This window comes from Rhinopithecus bieti, unplaced genomic scaffold (genome assembly GCF_001698545.2).
Source record: "Rhinopithecus bieti isolate Rb0 unplaced genomic scaffold, ASM169854v2 scaffold_62795, whole genome shotgun sequence".
NCBI lineage: Eukaryota > Metazoa > Chordata > Mammalia > Primates > Cercopithecidae > Rhinopithecus > Rhinopithecus bieti.
Window position 1 is genome coordinate 1,105,222 of NW_016824245.1, and position 25,876 is coordinate 1,131,097.

Here is a 25,876-nt window from a genome sequence, read left to right on the forward strand (position 1 = left end):
TTTGAGACCCTTTCCAGTGGGGCTTAGAATTTAAAATTATAATTCTCTGATAAATATTTGGAAGTGTCATCATATTTATCTTTCTCGTTTGATCCTCTCAGTGGTCTGGTGAAGGAGGTGGCGCAGGCAGCATTACACCGGCCTTAGAGAGCGTGACTCCAAGGCTCAGTGAGGCTGAATTTTACCAACATTCCTCAGTTAGGTGATTTATGGAACTGGCTAGGACTCCAATGTCTAGATTGGACTTCTTCCCATTAGTTCAAGAAACAGCCTGATTTTCACTTTTGTTGTTGTTGTTGTTACGGTACCCAAGGAGACATGTGCCTCTGTTTCTATTTTCATATTCAGGTTTTCATTTTATTTTGAATTTCAGGGATATGTTAGCTTAGCTATTCTGGTTTGGGGGTCAGTCTGAGCTGTGTTCTAGGTCAGGTTTTGCCACTGTCCAGCTTTGTAACATTGGGTGAGTTACACTACCTTTTTGGATCTTTATCAACTTTCTTTCTCAGCTTTCTTATCTCAGAAAAGAGAATAATAATTATCTTGTAAGGAGATAATGAAGAAAAATATCCTAATATATTTAAAGCATCTAGCACTGTGCCTCAAAAGCAGCAGCTGCTTTTATGGTGTATGTTTTATTATTAAGCAGAAGAAACAGTGGAAGGCTTGAAGAATCGGTGTGTTCTGAGTCTGCAGAACCAACAAGATGGTCTCGCGCAAATATCAGACATTCTGGGTCTCAGTTTCATCACCTATAAAATAACGGGAGGTCTTTAAGTCCATTCAGTTTCTTGATTTATGGGCAAAAGACTGAGAAAGAATTATAAACAAAGAAGTCTCCAGTTTACCTAGTTAAATGCTGATCAATTTAAACTTCATGTGAGAAACATTTATAAAAACTTCTGATACAAAATAGGGCGCAGAGAATCTCTGCAAGAGGCCTAAACAATTATTGGTGTTGTTTCAGTGTGTCAGATAAAGAAAGTGAGAAATGAAGCATTTCTTGTGTATTTAAGGCTGAGTAAAGGTTATCATTCAAGGAAAGATTACCTTTTCTTTCCATTCATCCAAAAGATAATTGCACAATATTCACGTTTCTCAAAGCAGTCTGAAGATGACATGGGAATTGAAACTTCGAGTGTTTCCAAAGGAATTTAGAAGCACAAAATAATGTCAGGCTCAGATCAAATAAAAATAACTTTTATGTCTCCATTTATTAAAAATGCATGTCTTGTTTTCAAATGTTTTCTTCCACAGCAGTTACACACCGGCAAGACCCAGTTTGAAGCTTTTTAGCTAGTGCTTTTGACAACTCCAAAGCTCTTTCCCTGCTGCCCAAATACTGCTCCTTCATTAAGTACCCCAAGGAAGCAAACAAGTCAACGGCAAATAGAGACAATACCCGCTCCTTGTTCCAATGAACTTGTTCCTTTCATTTGTCAGAAAACAGAGAGACGCTTATGAGAAAGCTGACTTGGAAACAAAGCCCACACGGGGCAGTCCTGTTTGGCACCGCAATCTTTTATGTAGATGGCGGATGAGGATCTTATATGCCATTTACACAAAAATTAATACTTAAAACAACATGTAGAGAAAGTGGTTCCAAGTCCCAGTCCCACTGCAATCTCTTCGTGTTCCCTTCTGTGTCTTTCAGTATTCTGTGCTGTTTTCTAAGCTTCTTTCTCGTTTCAGCACACTTTGTCTTCCTGTGTGCCCCTTCATCTTCCTCCTTTAAAAATTCAAACCAAAATGATTGCAATTCTTTCCTGGAATTTGTTCTTTCCATCAAAATTAGCATACAGTATTATCCCTTTACTCTAAAAACACTCTTGTTTTTTTTATCCAACCCAGAATAGGCAGGAAGCAAAAGGTTAATATACTCTAATAGCTTTTTATAATATAAAAGTTTATATTGTCCTGATAGCTACATTTTGTGAAACAAACATCTGCTGATTGTAGTCCCTGTGCCAGCTCTGTGGTAGTGATTGGACAATGAATAGAATGGTCCCTACCAGAAACTAGGTTACAGTCTATGTGGTTAACATCAGCTACCTCTGTGGTGTCTTTGACACCATACCCTTTTGAGAGGGGAATGCTTAAGCTCCAGCTCAGACTTTTATCCCAAGATTGATAAAACACAGCATGATAAAATGTTCTTCCCTTTAATTTTCTCATTCATAAAATGAGTCAGGGTGACTAGGATGGAAGATTATTTTCTGCTTGACTATTTCATATCAACTGAGTGATAAAGAGTTCTTTGGCTTTCTCACAGTCTAGTTTGATTTTTCTGTGGTGGTGACATTCACTGTCTCTTTGAGGATTTGGGAAGGCGGGAGGCAGAAAAGGGGCCTAAAGAAGGAGAATCAAAACTTGAGCGCAACCCTCAGCTTTCTTAGATTTTTCTAGAAAGAGTAGAAAGAATGAATCAAGTCTGCATATATGCCCAAATTTCTCCAAGCAGACTCTTTGTAAGCTTTGACTTTAAGTGCTCAAGTAAGAAAATCTCTTCTGTCTTTATTATGATTAGATTCTACAGCGATATGGTGGGTGAAATGCTGCTCTCTAAATTTGAATCATGTGCCATGGGGCAGAGCCCAGGGTTTGACCTGGGGAAGATGCTCTTTTTGAAACTTCTCCACCGTTAATTTATGCACTCACAAAGTGGAAATGATGTCTTAAAGATAGAGGTCCTCTTTCTATATTATGCTTGTTCATTTTCAGGAAGTGGGTAAAGAAGCATAAATACAGAGATGGCTTTGGGGTTGCTATATTCCCGCCTGACATAGGCTGTCTCTGCAGGGCTCCAGAACTGGAACATTCTACAGAGTCTTCAAAAACCCTTAGTTCACTTTTGAGCTTTAACTATTTCAGAAGTATGAATGTACTGTCTTGTTCAAGTGTCTCTTAAAATAGTAATTATTTATGTTTTTAATGTGTATGCAATTTTGTAAATCTTGACTGATTTTTTTCCTTTTCTTTTCTAGTCAGTGTGTATCATTTTCAGTAAGAGAAACTGGAAAAGTTAAAACAGGTTTTGAAAATTCTGCATGAGCCTAGAGGAAAGGTAACCATAAATATTACAAGTGGTGCTCTTTGGAAGTTGGTAGCATTTGTTTCTGCCTAAATTATGAAAGCTCGAAACTCCACTAAGACTTCTGGGATAACCTGTAATAGGTGACAGCTTATTTTGAAATTCAAATACTTTCAAATATTTTAAAATAGATTGAAATGCAAAAGACACAAACATGCATTTAACGTAACTTTTGAGTTAAAACTCAATAAAATTAATGTCAGAAGACATTGGATGTATATGGATGCTGATAAAACTATGGATACTCATTAAAATCAGTCAACCTGTTAAGAAGTTTGTTTTTAACAATAGATTTTCAATTTAGAGAGACATCACAGATTTTTGCCAATTCTGGAGGCTAGGTAGAGCTTCTCTTAGAGATTGGGGCAGAAGAAGTCAGCAGTGAAGTATCAATTCATGACCCTGGCTTAGGAAGCCAGATTCAAAAGCTCTTTTGATGTAGCTTCTGTTTAGAATACAGTCAAGCCTGGTCGCTGCTGGGATTTTAATTTTAGACACAATGGATGTAAAACATTAGGCAATATGAGCAAACTTTGCACTTCTCTCTAGAAATGAAGGAGTTACATTCTCCTGTCCTGTCTGACGTTCGGTTACAGAGTGCAGTGAACTGCTCAAGAGTAAGGCATTTGGTTAAGAGGCGGCACTGTGTATCTATAGAACAGATTAAAGTGTATGCTGATTCTATTTGCTTTGAGAGCAAATATTTTCCTTGAATTTTAGTCTCTTTGGCTGGATGTGCGGAGTGGGCATGTGCAATGGGCACCATGCCTTGCTCCATCAGCAGCCCTACCCTCTAAGGCAAGCTGGCAGTGTGAGGAGCCACAGTCACCCATCAGCTGCGTGTGTGTCCTCCATTATACACTACACGTATGAATTATAGCTCACGTCCTCCTTTGCACCTCACTCAGAGGGTTTATAGTGGCAATTATGTTCACAGACCTACTGCATGTTTCTGCTACCATGCCCAGTTCTGAATCTTGCTTCAATCAGAAATTTGGTGTGTCTTTACCAGCACAATGGACATTAAGCTGATAGAGCAAAGTGCAATAGTTATGTGATGTGGGATGCCCTTGGTTTGCTGGTAAATTTTATTTAGGGTTATGCAGTATAATCCAGGCTTGCTGTTGGATTTCACTGGCGTTGACACAGCTGAGGAAGAGATCCAAACCTGGACATGCCACTTATTCAATTAAATATGCTGCCCCTTGTATATACTTTAGCTCCCATATTTTACAGTGAGACAATAGTTTCTTCAATGATCAAGTGATACAGCATGCAGTAGTTACTTGAAGTGATAGCAGCTCTGATTTTTGGCTCCATGTAGTGATGCCCTTTCTAAAAATTCAAGTCATTTAAAATTGGAATAAGCTGCCTAGTGGGTGGTGAATGCCCCATCACTGGAAGTGTTCAAATGCAGCCATCTGTCAGGAATGCACTGGACAGAACCCCTATGTTGGGTAATATGATGCCCTCTAATACTCTTTCCAATATGAAGTTCTTTGGTTGTTTCAAGTCTTCATTTTGTAATATTGTAATGATTCAGGTTAGGGATACTCACTGTTCACTTTCAACTGGCCTTACTATAGAAAGCGCTCTCACTTGCCACAATTGAAAAATGTACATTTGCCCAAATAACAGCATCCTCGATGTTGTTTTGCTCTTTCCTATTATAGGTATAGTGACTGAGAAATATGTGATGACTAGATCTAGGGGAGGAGTGCGATACCACACTGCCCAGCTCTGCTGCTTACTAGCTATGCGACAGGGGCAAGGTTCATAAACCTGAACCCCGAGGTAGATCATCTGCTAAATTCAAAGCATAACAAGTACCTACCTAACAGAATGTTGAAGGACTAAATAAATATATAAAGTATTTAGCACAAGGCATGGTACTTGTGGTAAATGTAAGTATTCACTATTTGTTAGTTGCGGTGGTTTTTATTGTTTACCTGGGTTATCTATTCTCAATGAATCAGCAAATCTGTCACTTGTAAACCATGAACAGATGTTGGATTAGATTTAGAGAACTATGTTAACTATTGGCATTTTTAAAGGACAAATAAATATAATCATTTTTTGCTATTTATGTATTTTCACTCATCTGTACATTAATTTCTATAACTCTATTAATGATATTTTTAAGAACAGTTTTAAAGTCTGAACAAATGCTTCTTATGTGTATAGTCAACTTAAAACAATTTTAAACAGCCTAGAATTGTGTAGTACCTCTCTTAAATTCCAACCTCAGGTTTAAAAGCCTGTGTTACTTATCATCTATTGCTATTAACATTGTCATTGTGGAAGCTTATTGTATTTATGTGACAGATAATATTTGGACTTAAAATTTTTCAGATTTTTGTTTTGTTTACTGAGCTCTGATTCACATAAAAGTGGTAGCTCCAGTTTAATGTATGAATTCTGCTTGCGTGTGCGGCTTTCCTTCCCATTGAAACAGAAATGATCCCAGGGAGTGAAAAGCAAAGATAAGCTGAGAATAGAGTTGCAATCTTAGTTTGTGCAGGTGCTGTTTTGTTAACATCCTGGTGCATGTGCATTGTATTTTTGCACACACAGTCATAGTCAATTTTTTTTTAGAACATGCATTACAATGTTCAGCTCATTACAAGTCATGACAAAGCTCCGTTGGAACCAAAGAGAAGACTCATACTCTTTATATACCGAGAAGCTGTTCCCATTGTAACTCAAAGAATTCTAGTTCAGGAAATATCAACTGGCGATTTGCTTTGTGGGTTGTTTACAGAACAGCTACTTTTTGCCTTCCATTTTTTTAAATGTGGTGTATTGAGACAGTCTTGCACTTTGAGGTTAGTCTTCTCAAACAGGCTTTAAGATGATAAAAATCACACCAGGTCCAGCTGGATCTTTATGTCACAAGACCGTCTCCCCTTTTCCTCTCTACTTCTTTTCCTCCATTCAGAGCTAAAACAAACCACTTCATAAGAACCTCATGAAATTTTCCCCGTGTGCACTTTAGTTAAAAGACCCTCCTCGGTGGTGCATTCAACTCTGTGGGGACACTGTGCCACAGTCAGCTTGCTGGGAGATCAAAGTGGAGAATCTTCAGCTTGCAGAATGCCTGATGTGTCCCTATAATGCATCTAGCAGGCCTTCTGAGTGCACTCTGTTTCAGAAGGCTAACGGGAAAGGGCATTTTATCACAACACAGAAGACATTCAAATTTTCAGATAGCTTAGAGGATCAAAATAATTATATCTTCAATAGATGAAATGACGAAGTGGCTTTCCCCAGGTCAATGTCCACAGGGATACATTCTCAGGCAATTGCGGGGGGGGGGGGGGGGGGGGGGAGGGCAATCAAATTTCTTCTTTTTTCCAATCAGAAAATTTCTAATTTGATTTATAAATTATGAATGTAACTTCTCAATTCTTTAAAATATGAGCTGTGGAGAAGGGTTGTGTTTGCTACTACACACTTCAGCAGCTCAGGTAATATGGTGGGGGCATTTTAAGAAATAGAAAAACATGTTAAATATTGTGTATGCAGTTTTATTCTGGGCTTTTAAGCTTTCTCTCTCTCTCTCTCTCTCTCTCTCTCTCTCTCTCTCTCTCTCTCTCACTTGCTCGCTCTCTGTCTTTGGCAGACTGGTCTTGTCCTCAGCTAAACTATTTCCTGCCTATTAATTTTGAATAATCATTTAAGTTTCCTTGATAGATTATTTGTCATTAGTATCTCAATTTCTTTACCAAATGCCTTTTTTTGCTGAAGGTCTAGTAAATAGTTTGACGGGTTTTGAAGGTGGAAGAAACTTTAAGAAATCATTTTAGTTAAGTGTTGACCTTCACGTTTTATGCATTAGGGGTCTGAAATTTGTCCAATATTTCACATTTGCTAAGTGAATTACATATTTTATCTAATCTGTGACACCAAAGATTGTAAAATATGCCATCACTTTATGTACCGGTAAGACAGAAAAAAAAAAATATATCAACTTAAATTATGAAATCACTTTGGCAGTATGATATATCCAGATTAAAAAGAGATTATAAGCATAAGATCATGCTGTTAATACAAACATATCTCTCCTTTATGAAATACATAATTTGCACCCTGTATTTCATAAACATAGCAAATGTTGCAAAGAGTAGTCACATGTCTTCTCTAAGGGGAAATCAGGATAAACACTTAGATTGACTGGGGAGGCAGGCACAGGAAAGGTGAAATACCAAATCAAGTACACCAAGCTTTAAGACATGTTGTTTTGTTTTTTGTTTTTTGTTTTTTGTTTTTGGCTAGAGGCTGTCCTAGGATTACTAATAGACTACATAATAAGGCAAGTGTATCCAATATTCTCTTCTAGTTACAGGGCCTTCCCTCTCTGCACATCGTAGTTCTTTGTTGCAGGGGATCACCTGAATGATAGACATTGCTCAAAGTTCCTAAGCTTCATGAGACCGACTCCAGGGCATCGCTGCTGGTGCCGGTAGCTGTTCCCCAGCCTCAGGCCCTTAAACTCCTGTAGGGGGAGTGTGTCTAGAGGCTGCCTCTCTTGTCTGCTCAGATATTTAATCCACTGTCTCCACCAAACCAGAGTCATCTCTGGGGCTTGGAGGAGTGATACTACTAGCTTCCTCATATGACAGGATCCTAGGTCTAGAAACAATAGATACTTATTAGAAATAAAGGAGGTTGGGATATCCAAAACCAATTATATAGCTTTTGCTTTGAACCACCTATTAATGTGTGGCGTAGACTATCAGTGAGAATAAAGAAACTGTAATAATTTGGACTTGATCCTTCTTTTATAAAATGTGTGGTCAGTAGATACCACCTTTGAGGAGAAGTGGTATTTGTCATTTAGATTCTATTTGACTGCTAACTTGCTTTGGAAAAGTAGATGATTACTTTCTCCAAAAATGAAATGTAACACTCCAGTCTCCAATAAAAAGAAAAAAATGTAGCCTGTGTACCAACAAGTCTCAGGAACCACCCCTGCTTAATTAATATCTTGCTTTTGTGACTCATTATTTTTTATTCTATTCAAAATACCACAAAATTAAGATAATAGCTCCACAAAATTGATTCAGAGATATTAATTATTTATTTTCTTGTCTCCAGACTTATTAGAATTCATTACTTTCTCCTGCTGTGGTTAATGTTGTCATAGTTTGGAGCTGGTATACTGTACCATTAACAATTTTTATAAGGCACCACGTATATGATTATATCCCTTTGATTTTTAAAATGTCTTCATTTATTTCCTGGAAGTTATCATGCTGACATAAAAAAGCCATCATCTAATGGGAGTGAATTTTCATAATGCTATTTTCATCAAATTTTATCCTCAGATATTGTATTTGGCCCTGTGACAAGCATTAGATTTCCTTTCTTGCACTTTTTCTTAATCTAATAAAACATATATTATGTATATTGACATATATTATTAGCTGTAGTATACTATGTATATTTTCTTGTTTTATAAATGTTTTCAACTAAAATTTTGTAAACAGAAGCAAGTCTTTTACAGCTAAATCTATGGATTACAAAACAAGAGGAGAAAATTGATGGTTGCCTGTTACACTAATGTAGCAGACAATCATGTATAATTTTTATCAAACAAATTCTCATTGGCAATGGAATTTAATCTAACAGGACTATTTCAATATTGTTGGCTTCCTGCTTAACTTTAAGTTGGGTAACCCAATGGACTGGTTACTTGTCTGTTGGCTGTCAGCTCCATGCTCATGCATCTGTGCTTCTCTCTTAGAAGCAGGCTGAAAGTCTGTGAACTTTATTTTTAACAAGATTCGCTCCTTACCAAGCAGCTTTCTTATACTCTCCTAGTGGGAAGTCCTAACAGGAAATTGGAAGATGGGAATAAGATTGAGAGCATTTTATAAAAAAGAACGAAATCATGTCTTTTGCAGGGACATGGAAGGAGCTGGAGGCCATTATCCTCAGCAAGCCAACACAGGAATGGCAAGTTCTCACTTACAAGTGGGAGCTAAATGATGAGAACACATGGACACATAGAGGGGAACAATACACACTGGGGCCTTTCAGGGTGGCGGGTGGGAGGAGGGAGAAGGTCAAGAAAAATGACAAATGGGTATTAGGCTTCATAACTGGGTGATGAAATAATCTGTACAACAAACCCTCATGATACAGGTTTACCTGTGTAACAAACCTACACATCCTGCACATGTACCTCTGATCTTAAAATAAAGTTGTTTTTTTTTTTAAAAAAAAGATTGTGGGCATTTTTTCCTCTCTTGGCTTTAGGCAGTATATCAGCAGAGTAGCAGAAAAAGCAGGTTACTTCTATGGTCTTCCCAAGTAGTGGCAGTGGTGGCTCTGACCGCAGCAGGAGATTATCCAGCAACTTTAATGGCAGAGATCATGGGCTCTTGAATAGTATTTTCCCCTTTAGTCCTGTCACTGACAGGATAGAAGTATCATCTTGCAGTTACTGATCAAACCCTCTCCTTTTTGCTCTTTTGGGCCTTCCAATATTGAGGAACCAGTTTCCTACATGGTTACCTCCATTAGAAATTCCTCAAGTTGTTTCAGTTTTCCTGACTGAGCTCTGACTGATGGATCTAGTAGAACCATATAGAACCTTTGCACACAGCAAGGAAAAGCCCAAATAAGGAACCATGGGAACTTGATAGTAGTTGTTCAGATAGGTCTCAATTAATGAGCAAATATTATTAAATGTCTATAGGCAACGTGTTGCACAAAGTTGAAATAATAATGAAGAATAGAAAGATTGTATATTTTGGCGAAGTAGGTTGCCAGTTTACTTATTTATTCATTTATTTTATTTCATTTTTTTGAGACAGGGTATTACTCTCTTACCCAGGCTGGAGTACAGTGGTGCAATCATGGCTCACTGCAGCCTCAACCTCCTGGGCTCAGGTGATCCTCCCACCTCAGCCTCCTAGGTAGCTGGGGCTACAGACATGCACCACCATGCCTGGGTATTTTTCGGTATTTTTTGTAGAGATGAGGTTTCACCATGTTCCCCAGGCTGGTTTTGAATTCCTGAGCTTGAGCTACCTGCCCACCTAGGCCTCCCCAAATGCTGGGATTATAGGCGTTAGCCAGTGTGCCCAGTGAGGCTGCCAATTTACAATTCAGGGAGAATCTTCCTTGGATTCTAAATATTAAATAATCAACTGTCTTTACTCAGTTCACACCAATTTGATCATAAGAACAAGCACATCTCATACCCTCACATTTCCCCCCTTAATACAGAACTCTCAGCTACTGCCCAATACTGACCATTTTCCACTGTCTCATTCCATCAGATTCATTAATGATCATGAAAAGCACAGCTGCAGTGTTGCCATGAAGCCACTTCCTACCTCCTCTAGCTTCCAATATTTACTAATTCTGGAAAGAGTTCTTTCTGTTAATTTCCACTTTGTTAGAAACCCCAATAGATAAGGCGCTTTTGCCCCAATTGGTCACGAAATTTTAGTATCATATCTAATTGAAGTTTTGCTCTTTATTACAACCCTCTCTCCCTAAGCAGAGGGTGGGGTTATGTGAATAAAAGGCACAGCATGTACTCAAAATACCCTTTCCCCTTTGGCTGTTCACTTAAGTGTCTCAATATGTTCTCCCGCAATGTGTTCTATCAAGGAGCATTCTTAGTTTGAACCCTCTCCCCACCATGTTTCCAGTGCCCCCAAAGATGTCAATATCCTATGATAAGTTCAACTTAGGCTAAAGCTGGTGTCCTAGCTATATACTGATCACCCAATTCACTGAATATTTCAAGTGTCACTGGTATTGTCTGTGTTTATGTTGGACTCCATTGGCTGAAATTTGGACAAATCAATTTCTCTGTGCCTAAACTTCCTGACATGTTTAAAAAGAACAAAAACGGGAGTGGTGAGGCATGTATGTGGGATGCTGACAGTTCACTCCTGATAGCAGTTGATCCCAAAATACTTCTTGTAAATACCTATTATTTAAATGCTGAATAAGTGATAATAAAGTTTATTTTATTATTTTGCTTCAATAACACAGCCTCAAAGCTCTGTGATCCAATTTTCTAGTTCATTTTTTCTCAGTCACCTAATATCATCGTTGCATGGGATTCAAGCCCCTTAGTGTTAATTTAGGGACTCAATTACTTTTGGGGAGTTTGCTGGCTTCTAGCTCTTTTAACTTTCAAACCAAGTTTAAAGAGAGTCATTGAAAGTCACTTCAAGTAATGTTTTAAGGCAAAACACCCTAAGCTTTTTTTTTTTTTTTTCAAGTACATGGTGCTAAGTAAAGTTTAACTCTTAAAAGATTAACTATGGTGTAATGCCTATGTACTGTCCATGGACAGTTTCCTGGTCTCACCTGGGCTAATTATTTGTGAATTATTCTATGTTTTCAACTAAAGTGTGCACATACATACACACGCACGCACAATGACTTGTGCGTGCATGTGTGTGTGTGTAAGATCTGTTTCTTATGCCATTCACTTTGTGTGTGCCAGTAGGGGCCTTTGAGGGATCACATCACAAGGAGCCGAGGATATGGCAGAGAAGCTCCTTTTTATTGTGGCTCTTGAGCTTGTAACTGTAGCCTATATAGTAGCACAAGGCTTTAGGGCAAGGCTCCCTGCATTACCGTTCTCTCTTATTATAGGTCCATCTCAGAGTTAATATTTCCTCCAAGGAGGTGATGCTGTAATAAAGATAATTAAATTGAAATTTAATATAGTGGGACATTGTACTATAGCTTTATATCAGATGAAGGTTCTGAGAGAAACCATTACTGTGAGGGTGGAGTGTGTGGTACGTAATTAACAATTACGTTTGTCAGGTTTATGAAACAGAAAATTAATAACATGGAGACTGTAAAACAGTGAACAAAGCTGCAAATTCTAAATTAAGGTGACTAGGGCGTCATTTACCCCTAGAGCAATAGGTGTCTTTCTCTTTCAGAAATAGAATGCAGGATTATCTTGATTTACTCACTTAAAACAAAACAAAACAAAACAAAACAAAAAAAACTTGCACTCCCAGACAGAATAATTTCTCTCTAGCGCAGTGGTTCTCAATCTTGGCTTTGCATTATAATTACTTAGAAAGCTTTTAAAATCCAGGTGCCTTTTAAATATGCTGTTGGCCACTTAAATGTTTCTTTTGAAAATGTCTGTTCATGTCTCCTGCCCACTTTTAATAATTTTTTTTTTTTTTGCTTGTAAATTTAACTTTCTTCTGGATACTAAACCTTTGTTGGATGTATAGCTTGCAAATATTTTCTCTCATTTTTTGGTTGTTGGTTTACTGTTTTGCTGTACAGAAGCTCTATAATTTAATTAGATCCCATTTGTCAATTTTGTTGCAATTGCTTTGGCAACTTCATCATAAAATCTTTGCCTGATCTTATGTCCAGAATGGTTATCTTTCAGGCCTTTTTTTTTTTATATATATATAGTTTTAGGTTTGACATTTAAGTCTTTAAGCCATCTTGAGTTGATTTCTGTACATGGTATAAGAAAGAAATCCAGTTTCAGTCTTCTGCATATGGCTAGCCAGTTATCCTAGAACCGTTTTTTGAATAGGGAGTCTTTCCCCATTGTTTATTTTTGTCAATTCTGTTGAAGATCAGATGGCTGTAGGTGTGTGGCTTTGTTTCCGAACTTTCTATTCTATTTCACTGGTCTATGTGTCTGTTTTTGTACCAGTACCATGCTGTTTTGGTTACTGTAGTCTTGTAGTATAGTTTGATGTGGGATAATGTGATGCCTTCAGCTCTGTTCTTTTTGCTTAGGATTGCCATGGCTTTGGGGGCTCTTTTCTTTCTTTCTTTCTTTTTTTTTTTTTTTTTTTTTTTTTTTTTGTTCCATTTGAATTTTAAAATAGTTTTTTTCTAATTATCTTAAGGATGTCATTGATAGTTTATAGAAATAGCATTGAATTTGTAAACTGCTTTGGGCAGTATAGCCATTTTAATAATATTGATTCTTCCTGTTTGTAAGCATGGAATATTTTTGCATTTGTTTGTGCCATTTCTGATGCCTTTGAGCAGTATTTTATAATTATTGTTGTAGAGGTCTTTCACCTCCTTGGATAGCTGTATTCCTAGATATTTTATTCTTTTTGTGGCTATGGGGAATGGGATTGCATTATTGATTTGGCTGTCAGCTTGGACGTTGGTGTATAGGAATGCTACTGATTTTTGTACCTTGATTTTACATCCTAAAACTTTGATGAAGTTGTTTATCAGATCAGGGAGCTAAGACTATGGGGTTTTCTAGGCATAGAATCATATTGTTTGCAAACAGGGATAGTTTGACTTTCTCTTTTCCTGTTTGGATGTCTTTTTTCTTTCTCTTGCCTGAATACTCTGGTTAGTATTTCCAGTACTGTGTTGGATAGGAGTGGTAGGAGTGGGCATCCTTGTCTCATGTTGGTTTTCAGGGTAAATGCTTCCAGCTTTTTTCCATTCAGTATGAGGTTGGCTGTGGGTTTGTCATAGGTGACTTTTATTATTTTGAGGTATGTTCCTTCATGCCTAGTTTGTTGACAATGCTCAACTTCACTAATTATTAGAGAAATGAAAATAATCTCATATCAGTCAGAATGGCTATTATTAAAATAACAGATGCTGGCCTGGCAAGGCTGTAGAGAAAAAGGAATGCTTATACACTGCTGGTGGTAATGTAAAGTTCAGCCATTGTAGAAAGCAGTTTGTTGATTTCTTAAAGAACTCAAAATAGAATTACCACTGGATCCAGGAATCCCATTGTTGAGTATATACCTAAAATAATGTAAATCATTCTACCACAAAAAGACACATGCACATATATGTTCATTGCAGCACTGTTCACAATAGCAAAGACATGGAATCAACCTAAATGTCCATCAACGGTAGACTGGATTTTTAAAAGATGTTACATATAAACCATGGAATACTATGCAGCCATAAAAAAGAATGAGATCATGTCCTTGGCAGCAACATGGATGGAGCTGGAGGCCATGATCCTAAGCAAACTAACACAGGAACAGAAAACCAAATACTGCACATTCTCACTTATAGGTGGGAGCTAAAATTTGAGTACACATGGACACAAACAAGGGAATTACATCCACTGGGGCCTACTTGAGGGTGGAAGGTGGGAGGAGGGTGAGGATCCAAAAACTACCTGCCATCTCTAATTCCTTTGAATAGTGTCTTGTAAATCTCCTTGTAGAGGCCTTGCACCTCCTTGGTTATTGGGCATTATGCTTATTACCAAGGGGTGACAAAATAATCTGTACACCAAATCCCTGCGACATGCAATTTACCTATCTTTCAAATCTGCACAAATACGCCTGAACCTAAAATAAAAGTTAAAAAAAAAAAAAGGTCCTTGGTGATATAAAAAAATCCAGATGCCCAGGTCCATCCCAGACCAATCAAAGTAAAACCTCTGGGAGTGGGACCCAAGTACCAGTATATTAAAAAGCTCTCTAGGTGATCCCAATGTGTAGCCAAAGTGGGAGATCCTGTTAGTAAATGTTTAGTGCGGTGATTGATTTCCCTGGAGGAGAGTGTTAGGTTAGAAGAAAAGAAAAAAGAAAAAAAAAAAACAAACCAGGAAAGTATGACTGCATAACAATTAAGTATTCATAGACTGTACTTATTCTGACAAATAAAAATTTACAGAATTTGTCCACGAACAGGAGGTATTATTAAGACAGTATTGCCATTTCTGATATTTTGACACCCATGTTTCCTGGGAAAACAGCTCAGAGAAATCTTGGCCCCTTCCTATACTCCACTCTCTGGGCTACCAAAACCCATGAATGTTGAATGAGGCCATGGAATTTCCCAAATTATTATGGGCAAATACTGGTTCTGTCTTTGCCAGTCTGGGCTCTTATAAACTCCATGGCAGAATGAGAGGGAAACATGGCCAGAGTGATGATCACACAACCAGGAAGCAGAAGAAAGTATGCTTGGCAAATCCGCATTCTAACCATGCCTTCTGCATAAAGGCAGGGTCTGGGATCTCTGCAGAAGCTGGTATATGTAAGTGTGTCACATCACACGTGCACAAACACACACACACAATCTCAGAATATACCTGCATAAATAGCATTCCTGTATTGGTCTTTTTGAGTTTAAGAGGTCACTAAACTAGAGTGGATTGGAGGTAAGTTTACTATTTATTGATTGCATAATTTATCTTTTGTGAAATATGTATTTTGAAGCTATTCTCCTGGTAATTCTGATGTGTTTTTATTGAGAACCTTTTAATTTGACATCTCCTGGTGATTCTGATATGCTTTTATTGAGAACCTTTGAATTTGACAATGATAAACCATTGAAGTATATTCTCAAAGACTGCTTATGAAGCCACTGAATTTTGCCTGTTCTGTGGAATTTGAGTGTATCTTGTGCTTAAGAAAACAGGGGAAAACAAAGAGTTGTATGGCAGCCAGACTATGTCCTGGGATTTATATGCTGGAAACTTTTTTCTCCTGTTTCAATTTTGACATAAACTATGAGAGTTAAAAACTAACTAGATAAACTTTCTCTTGCTTCATCACACTTAGAAGAAATGAGGTATTTATTTTAACCACAATCAGTGAGATTATAATGGTTTGTTTTCCACTTGGTCATACACAACGTAACCACAAGACTTTGGCAACGTTTATTCTCATTTAGATCAGTTTTCCCACTGTATATTTTCTACAGAGATTATTCAGATTTTCTGTCACTAAATCAAAAGAATGAGGAAAAGTAATTATGCATGTGACTAAGAACAAAAGACTAAGCCTATGAAAATATTAAAGCCTTGAAATTTAAATTGAGTTAATCACATTTATCAATACAACTCATTTTGTAATTTGCTTTCTCTTTTATTAAATACTACCGCTTAAATTGGTAGACCATGGCTGTATCTATGTAACCAAATAACTAGAATGTAGCCTTGTAATCTTGGCTCTTTCTGCTGTGTTTCATGGTACCTGTGATGTCTACCCAGACATGACAAGTAGCTATCTAAATATTACTTTGTAATGCTTGATTTGTTGCCTGTGAATTGCCCTGGTCTCATAGAATTGTACCTCAAATATTATACTTTCCAAATGACCTTAAATTTTCTACCACCAGACTATTTAGGTGTTTAGATACCTTAAGGAATGGGGACCATTTTAACAAGTAATTTACATATATTAATGATTATTTTGAAAACCCTAAAAATTGGAATTACAAGTGATCTAATTTTATCTCATGCAAAACCTATATTTTTAATGCCAATCTTAACATGTTAACCAAAGTCAAAGTAAAATTTCTATGAAAATCTCAGGATAAAGCAAAATCTAGGCAAGAGGTGTGATTTATTTCAGAAACATTTTAAAGTTCTTTATCATTCAGTGATTTCACCAAGATCACAGTTTTTATGACAGTAATTAAAAAAATTTTTTTGATTTACAGTAGGGAATTTTTTAACATTAACATTTATTTACCTGTAAAGCAAAAACTAATATTTGGTTATTTGAGTTGTATATCTGATGTTGATCAAGCTCTGTTTTTCTGTTTTTACAATTGCCTCATGCTTGGGACAGGCAGGTGAGAAATCTCAAGAATAAGTAACAGGAATAAGTAACTAAAATCTCAGGAATAAGTAACCAGCTTTCCTGGTTGAGGTTGTGGTCAGTTGAGGTAAGTGTGAGATGTAATTGCTGGAAAGGAGTTGACCTGTCCTACACACAAAAAAGGTCCTGGTCTGCGGGCTGCACACCCTCCTCTCCCGTTAACGCTGGCTGGAAGCACATCTCTTCTACAGAGACTCTGTCAGGTGGCTTCTAGACCCTCAGAGTCCCAAGTTTATCTGTGGACAGAAAAGCAGTGTTCTAAAGGTAGACATTGGTCCATTTGGTTAGGAAATCAGGAAGCTAGAGGATATAGATGGAGCCTTGGCCTGGTCTGGGTAAACACATGCAGTCTCTTCCTTGTATTCTTGAACTCTCCAATGGAACACTTTACAGGCCCACCAGAAAAGCCCCACTATAGAGAAGATCATGAGCAACATCCATCATTCCAGTCCACCATGACAGCTGAGCAAAGACAAGGAGATGATTAAGCACCTGGACATATGTATTCATACCAGCTGCAGTGTCTGTGGTAGCCCACTATTAACCAGGGTACAAGGCCTCCTAGATTTCATGTACAAAGTGCACAGACAGAGTACGTGGCACTCAGCCCAAAGGTGTCCTGTAGGTAGAGGGTGGGAAATCAGGGATGGGAGGAGGGGAGCTACAGTGAATGCATTGCTATACAGCCCCTGAATCCTTACCTTTACATAAACTATATACTTGATGTTCATTGGCTGGATCTGCTCTTTAGCATACAAGCTAGCTGCCAGGTGGCTGTCCTAGCAAATGTATGCATGCTTTGCAGATTGAAACTTCATCATTATTTCTGAAACATGTAATATGAAAAAAAATTCACCTGGGTTTAAAGTCCAAATACATGATCTCAGGAAATTTCAATAATGTAGCTGATAATTTAAGAAAAGGAAGAATTATTAGATTAAAAAACCCAATTATTGTAAATGAGTGGTTTCAGAAACGTTTAAAATATACACTATTTACTTACATGGAAATATTTCAGAGAGCAAATACTGAAAATTTGATGAAATCATCATTGTAACACCTTGGCTAGGAATCAAGTAGAACAATTTCAACCTTAAAACCTAGTATTATAAAAGCAAGCTCAAATTTCTCTTTAAGTGTTTGAAGTTTTATTTTAGAAATAATCTATATCTTTCCTAATATGCTGCATTTTCTTTTTCTTACCAAAATTTTACAATGTCAGTAAAATAATATTTTATAGCAAATTCCAAATAACTGTTTTCACACTCCTTGCTGTTTGTTTGCCACAGTGTTATCACAAATAAACACTTACTATATGTTTCATTAAAAAGAGGTTGGCAGCCGGGCGTGGTGGCTCACGCCTGTAATCCCAGCACTTTGGGAGGCCGAGGCGGGTGTATTATCAGAGATCAGGAGTTCGAGACCAGCCTAGCCAACATGGTGAAACCCTGTCTCTACTAAAAATACAAAAATTAGCCAGGTGTGGTGGTGTGTGCCTGTAATCCCAGCTACTAGGGGGTGCTGAGGCAGGGGAATTGCCTGAACCTAGGAGGTAGAGGTTGCAATGAGCCAAGATAGCGCCACTGCACTCCAGCATAGGTGACAGAGTGAAACTCTGTCTTAAAAAAAATAAAAGAAAAAGGTTGGCAAGAACTTGTCTATAAAATTTTAAATATCTGTGTATATGCTTAAAGGATGCACTTAAATATCTATCTATCTCTGTACCTATCTAGCTAAGTGGCAGGAGTAAAATCATCTCTCTTCTGCATAGAATCCTTCTTCCTCTCTTTATCCATTCACAATACTGCATGAATACGCATTTTCCTTTCAAAGGGTAGTGCAGCTCAGAATATTCATTCTGAGCAAAGATATATTAATGCTCTTCTGATGAAATATTTTCCCACAAGCTCATATGTTGCACCTACCAAACCCATAGATGAGGAAGCTCATCAAGTATAACTTTTAGGCAAACAGAAAACCAAAAGCAACTTAAAGACAATGCCAGCATTTTGGGTTAATTTCTACATTTTAATTTCATGATGTCACAGAAGAGCCAGAACAAAAGGAAATGGGGAATATTCAAGATGATTAACTCCTTGCATTCCAAAATTGAAAAACAGAATCCAAATTATCCCAAAAAGTATATGTAAGGACATATATGCAGTTAGTCATTCATGGCCTTCTTTCATTCACTAATTTACTTATCTAAGTACATTTCTCTAAAGTCATCTATCACTTGGGCAATTAGCTCCTGTTATTTTAGATCTGAGACACTTGGATACCTGCTAGTTCCCATGGCACTGTGATGTGATTTTGAGGTTGTAAATGCCTCACAATTAACAAAGTCTTTTTTATTATTTTGAACTCTCTCCCTCATTGCCTTTGTCTTCTATAGAAGATGAAATGACAAGGGTTTTAAATAGCATTTTCTTATTTTCTGCAATATGTATTTTTAAATCACACTGACAGTTTTATTCCATAGCACACCAGCAATTGCTAAGTTCTTATGAACCACTATCCCAACAAAATCACTCAGGGAAGAGAGGTTTAAGGAGACGAATTTCAGCTTCATGCTTCAGAGGGGTTGTAATAAATCATGATATGGGAGGAGGAAAACAAATATAAAAATGATGAAATGTACCTTGATCAGAGTGTGTTTTTAATCACTATTTTCATAGACAGGTGCAATTCTCAAAATCTTTCCTCTGTGGGGCTGTACTTTATGAAGTTTGTGTGCCATATTTTCAGTACAGTCAACACCCACTCCCTCTTCTACTTATGACCATGCCTATTGCCTTTGTAAGGGGTAGAATTCCAGGTCTGGGCGCTTCAGGGGACACTTCATCTTTCCACTATGGGGCTTCTCCTGATCTTCTTGCCTTCTGAAGGATTTGTTTATAAGTACATGTCAGCCTTAAAGTAATGGGCCAGCTTCCTGAATTGCTCAGAGCTAGCTACAATTTACCAGCCTCTGAAGTGGCATTAAAGCAATGTTCGTTTCTTAATGAGTATTAAATTTACTTTTAGCCAAACCCTCTAGCTGACAATGAAGTGTTCGCTGGGCTTGCTATTGGCTCTCTCTTTGGTAATTACTCTACTGTCGGTGATTACTCTATCTTTCTTTTTGGATGCAGAAGCTTAAAATGTTTGAGTCTTATACTTAATTTTAAAAGTAGGAACAGCAGTAAAACTCTCCAGATTTCAAGTCTCTGACTAGGGCCTCTCCTCAACCATGAAACAAATCCATATGGTGTAGTGGAAAGAACATGGACTGTGGTAGAAAATCTAAGTTTAACTCCTGAGCCTGTCTCTTCTATCAGGGCTTGGTAAACTACTGCTTGTGCACCAAATCCAGCTCACCACCTCTTTTGGTGCAACCTGTGAAACAAGAATGTGTTTTACATTTTTACATGATCCGGGAAAAAATCAATTGTATAATAATATTTCATGACATGAAAATTACACAAAATTCAAATTTCAGCCCATAACTAAAGTTTCACTGGAATACAGCCACAGTCATTTATTTATGTATGGGCTATGGCTGTTTACATGCTACAACAGCAGAGGTGAGTAGTTGCAAGAGCAACTGTATGGTGCAAAAAAGCCTAAAATATTTACCATCTGGTCCTTTACAGGAAACGTTTGCCAATGGACTGTTATAAATAGTTGATTGGTCATAGGAGCATTAATTTACTCCCAAAGCCTCAATGGCTTTGTCTGTAGAAAGGGATCAATAACATAGTTACATCACAGAACTACTGTGAAGAACAAATGAGGTTGTTAATCTCAGCACTTAGAAATCTCCTTGTTAAAAAAGTCAAAATGGAATTACTGATTATTGGATGTTTTGCTCTAATAATTATTCTTATCCTTCTACCAACTCAACTGAGTTTATTTTTAAATAGATGATTTATGATCTATTTATTTATATTAGATATGATTTAGAAATTGGCATTTAAAATAATTTATTCAAATACTTCTTGGATGTCTATTACAAGTCAAGTACTCACCTTTGAGGAGAGATTATATAAAAAGGAAACTCCTCCACTCTCTCAAAATGTCTTTGGAAAAAACTCCTCAAAGACTTACCGACATGTGTAATTTTCCACTTGATCCTATTTTGATTGATCTGTGTGATCTTTTAATTGTTCCCAGATCACCAAATGGAAACAAAGTAAATCTACATTCCTCAAATGCATTTGAGCTCTATCGACAATTGCATATAAAATAAAAAGAAAAATTGGGATATTTATTCCATTCATCCAGCATAAATTACGTTCATCTTTATCACAAAGTTTTATAGTTTAGGAAGTTCTTTAAGTTTTCACCTCAAATTTTACCCCAAACTGGTTTATGGATAAAATCCAATAAAGATTTCTCTTCTAAAAGGATGAAGGCATTTGCCATGCTGCTAATGAAGGAAGAAATAGAGGAAATCCATTTGGTTATTTCCTGATTCTTGTCCAAAAGCAATTGCCTCCTGCTGTGGTCTGTTCTTAGTGTTCAAGCAGCGCTGGTTCAGGTCCAAACCTTCAGTCTATTTTGATCTAGGAGCGCTAACTTCTTTGATGTGTATCAGTGACTTCTAAAGTGCCGTGCCAGGTTTAATCAAAGGTACATAGCTTCAGCAAAAATAAATGACGAGAAATGATCACAGTGCCACACGCAGGGTTTTTAAGCAGCCTCCAGACTTTGCTGTGTTAGGCCCCCTCCTCAGAGGACAAATGCAGGAACCCCAGAGGGTCTCTCTCAGATAAAATAATTGCAGAAAAACAGAACAAAGGAAGCAGGGCAATATTCTCAAGCCCTCCGATTTCATGATGCAACCAATATTCCTCTGGCTGCTGTGGCTGAGGCCCAGCGCAGCTCTGCATGCTACTGCCATGAGTGTAGGTGGCAGGAGTGGATGCTGAGCAGGCACTAGGACCGCAGGGCCTCCAGCATGAGTGTGCTGGACAAGAACATTAGAGCTGGCATTATAGAGCCTATCCTAACTAGAGTCAAGCAGTTGCTCACTTAGTGGCCTTTTTACTCATATATAAGGATGTATCCAAACACAGGTTGATTCTAGATCAACCATAACACAACTAAGTAGCAAAAAGGCCTTTTCAGCTTTCTGCTAATTCTTTCACTATAGTACAGTGTTTTACAAGCATTTTACATCTCCCACCTCTAAAAATGTTTTTAGATGTATGTACGCATGCACACGAATTATTATCAACTCAAAAAAATATATATTATAATAATATATTGAATTTTAAATTCTTACAAGATTGCTGTCTAATGCTTTCTTCCATACCAAGCACTAACCACGCCCAAACCTGCTTAGCTTCTGAGATCAGAGAAGATAGGGTGCGTTCAGGGTAATATGGCCATAGACTCTAATGCTTTCTTTCCATTCCCCAATGTACTATTTTAGGTGCTTTCAGAGGTCTGCATACCATATGTGTTGCTATATTATCTAGACAACTTAGAAGCCAGGGTTATTTTCTGAAAAGTTCACTTAACATTTTAAAATCCAAAGTCACAGGATTATTCATTCCTTAGGATGGCCTGTGATTGAATAAAATTTTATTTGACTGCTGTACCAGATTTTATCTTGTTAATCACTCTTGTAAAACTCTCTTTTCTCTGCCTGAGTCAATTTCCTCCCCTGCCACTCCTCTTGTGATCTCATCCTATCACATGGCTTTAAATATCATAAATATTCTAACAACTATCTCTAGACTGGACCACTCCCTTCAAATGTAGATTCACATTTCCCATTTAACTCAATGTCTAAAGCTAAATTCCTTGTCTCTCCCAATGAAGCTGTTCCTCTATTAGTCCTCCTCAACTTAGTACAAACTGTCTCCAACTTACATGTTTCATTTACAATTTTTTTACTTTACAATGGTGTGAAAGTGATACATAGTCGGTAGAAACCATACTTTGAATTGGAATTGTAATATTTCCCATATCACCGAGGCTAGTGATATGTGGTGTGACACCCTTGCGATGCTGCGCAGTAACAGCTCCTCATGTGATCACGAGGGCAAACACTAGACATTCTACAGTGGACTCTGGTGACAGATGATTTTTGCCCAACTGTGGGCTAATGTAAATCTCTGAGCATGTTTACGGGAGGCTAGGCTAAGCTACGATGCTTGGTGGGTTAGGTGTATCAAATGCATTTCTTACTTAGGATATTTTCAACTTAGTATGGGTTTATTAGGATTTAACCCCATCATAAATTGAGGCACATCTGTAAATGCAGCTACATCCTAACCCATGCTCAGACTAAAGGTGGGCTCACCTTTAACATTTCACTTTCTCTCACACCCTACATCAGCAAATCTTGTCTGAACCTTTTAGAGACATGCAAACTCTTTATATCACTGTTACTCTTCACTCTGTAGTCTAAGCCACCATCTCTCACACAAGGATGACTGCAATAACCTACTCATCCTCTTTATCCCTCTGCAGCTTGTCTCAACACAAGATTCCAGAATAGATCAGGTCAGTTCTTTACTCAACATTCTCCATTGGCCTCCCATCTATGCAGAGAAACCATCCTCCCACCTCAGCCTCTCCAGTAGCTGGGACTGCCCACATGGGCCACCACTTCTGGCTAATTTTTGCATTTTTTTGTAGAGATGAGGTTTGCCATGTTGCCTAGGCTGGTCTCGAACTCTTGGACTCAAGTGATTCACCCAACTTGGGCTCCCAAACTGCTGCGATTACAGGCATGAGTCACCATGCCAACCTTATTTAAAAGAATTTATTAGTTCCTTTAGCTTACTGTTTTCCTATTGAAAATAAACTTTGACTCAAAATGTGACTTCATGTTTTGCCCTAAACTTGTTTCCAAACACTGGGGTTATTACCATCACAATATAAAGCATTTTGAGTTTATGTGTTTTTTTTTTTTTTTTTATTTTTATTTTAAGTTCCAGCTGAGTGTGGTACATATACACCATGGAATACTATCCAGCCATAAAAAGGAATGAGATCATATCATTTGCAGGGACATGGATGGAGCTGGAAGCCATTATCCTCAGCAACCTAGGGCAGGAACAGAAAACCAACCACCACGTTTTCACCGTGGGAGCTGAACAATCAGAACACATGGACACAAGGAGGAGAACAACACACAATATTTAGTTTACTTATTTAGTCAGTTTTGAGATGGAGTCTCGCTCTATGCCCAGGCTAGAGTGCAATGGCGCGATCTTGGCTCACTGCAACCTCTACCTCCCTGTGAGAGGTGACAACATGCTAGCAGTCCTCGCTAGCTCTCTGTGCCTCCTAGGTCTCAGCCTCCACTCTGGCCATGCCTGAGGAGCCCTTCAACCCCCGGCTGCACTGTGGGAGCCCCTCTCTGGGCTGACCAAGGCCAGAGCCGGCTCCCTCTGCTTGCAGGGAGGTGTGGAGGGAGAAGTGCCGGCAGGAACCGGGGCTGTGCATGGTTTTCGAGGGCCAGGGCCAGTTCCGGGTGGGCGTGGGCTCAGGACCCCAATTCGGAATGGCCGGCCGGAGCCACCAGTCCTGGGCAGTGAGGGGCTTACCACCCAGGCCAGCAGCTGCAGAGGGTGTGCTGGGTCCCCCAGCATTGCTGGCCTGCCTGTGCTGGGCTGAATTCTCACTGAGCCTCCACTGCTTCCCCGTGGGGCAGGGCTTGGGACCTGCAGCCTGCCATGCCCGAGTGCCCCCACCACCAGTGGACTCCTATGTGCCCAGCCTCCCCGACAGGTGCCGCCGCCTGCTCCTCAGCGGCACCCAGTCCCATCTACCGCCCAAGGGCTGAGGAGTGCACGTGCCTGGCCTGGGATTGAAAGGCAGCTGTGCCGGAGGCCCTGGGCAGGATCCACTAAGCAAAGCCAGCTGGTTTCCTGAGTCAGGTGGGGCCTTGGAGAACTTTTATATCTAGCTAAAAGTTTGTAAATGCACCAATCAGCACTTTGTGTCTAGTTCAAGGTTTGTAAACGCACCAATCAGCACCCTGTGTCTAGCTAATCTAGTGGGAACTTGGAGAACTTTTGTGTCTAGCTAAAGGAATGTAAAAACACCAATCAGCACTCTGTGTCTAGCTCAAGGTTTGTAAATGCACCAATCAGTGCTCTGGGTCTGGCTAATCTGGTGGGGACTTGGAGAATTTTTTTTGTCTGGCTAAAGGCTTGTAAATGCACCAATCAGTGCTCTGTGTCTAGCTCAAGGTTTGTAAACACACCAATCAGCACCTGTCAAAACGGAACAATCAGCTCTCTGTAAAATGGACCAATCAGCAAGATGTGGGTGGGTCAGATAAGGGAATAAAAGCAGGCTGCCCAGGGGCAGCAGTGGCAATCCTGTGGCACCTTTCCTGGTGGAAGGTTTTTCTTTTCCCCTTTTGCTCTTTGCAGTAAATCTTGTTGCTTAGTGGTTGGGTCTATGCAGCCTTTATGAGCTGTAACGCCCACCGTGAAGATCTACAGCTTTATTTCTGAAGCCAGTGAGACCATGAACCCACCAGAAGGAGGAAACTGTAGATACATCTGAAGGAACAAACTCTGAACACACTATCTTTTAAGAATTGTAACACTCACCCTGAGGGTATGCAGCTTCATTCTTGAAGTTAGTGAGACCAAGGACCCACCAATTCCGGAAACACCGGGTTCAAGCAATTCTCCTGCCTCAGCCTCCTGAGTAGCTGGGATTATAGGTGCCTGCCACCATGCCCGGCTTACTTTTGAATGTGTAATTGAGGCAGAGTTTCACCATGTTGGTCAGGCTGGTCTCAAATTCTTGACCTCGTGATCTGCCTGTCTTGGCCTCCCAAAATGCTGGGATTACATGCGTGAGCCACTGCACCCAGCCCACACTGTTTAGTTTTTAAAGGTTAGTTTTTTTGTCAAGAATGTTTCACTAACGTGTACTTCTAAATAAAGTTTTCACCAGAATGTGGTAGGGTCACTATGTTTTTCAAACTTAAAGTTGATTAAGATGCAAAATGACCTGATAACCTTATAGTGAAAATTCTTTTGATTGGTAGTATATTTTTAAGATAATTCTGTGACATTTTAATAAAATACACCTAAGTGTTAACCCTTTAACAGATTCTTCTCTTGCCATCAAGACATTTGCTAAAATGAAGGTATCTCCTTTTAAAACCTTTGGCATTGAGAGCAATTAATCCATGCAACAACAATCAAGGCTTTTTCTGCTTGGCCTCTTGCTTGGATTTCATGCTGTA

The 25,876-nt window shown here is 38.6% G+C and overlaps 1 long non-coding RNA gene across 1 annotated transcript; it reads right to left on the reverse strand.

Moving 5' to 3' along the window:
• Nucleotides 1-1,195: 1,195 nt before the first annotated feature.
• Nucleotides 1,196-10,450, reverse strand: LOC108522129 (uncharacterized). The gene is made up of 2 exons (XR_001883378.1): nt 10,355-10,450; nt 1,196-1,729 (listed from the first exon to the last, which is right to left on the reverse strand). It is a non-coding gene; the product is annotated as an uncharacterized LOC108522129 (long non-coding RNA).
• Between the last annotated feature and the right edge of the window lie 15,426 nt (nt 10,451-25,876).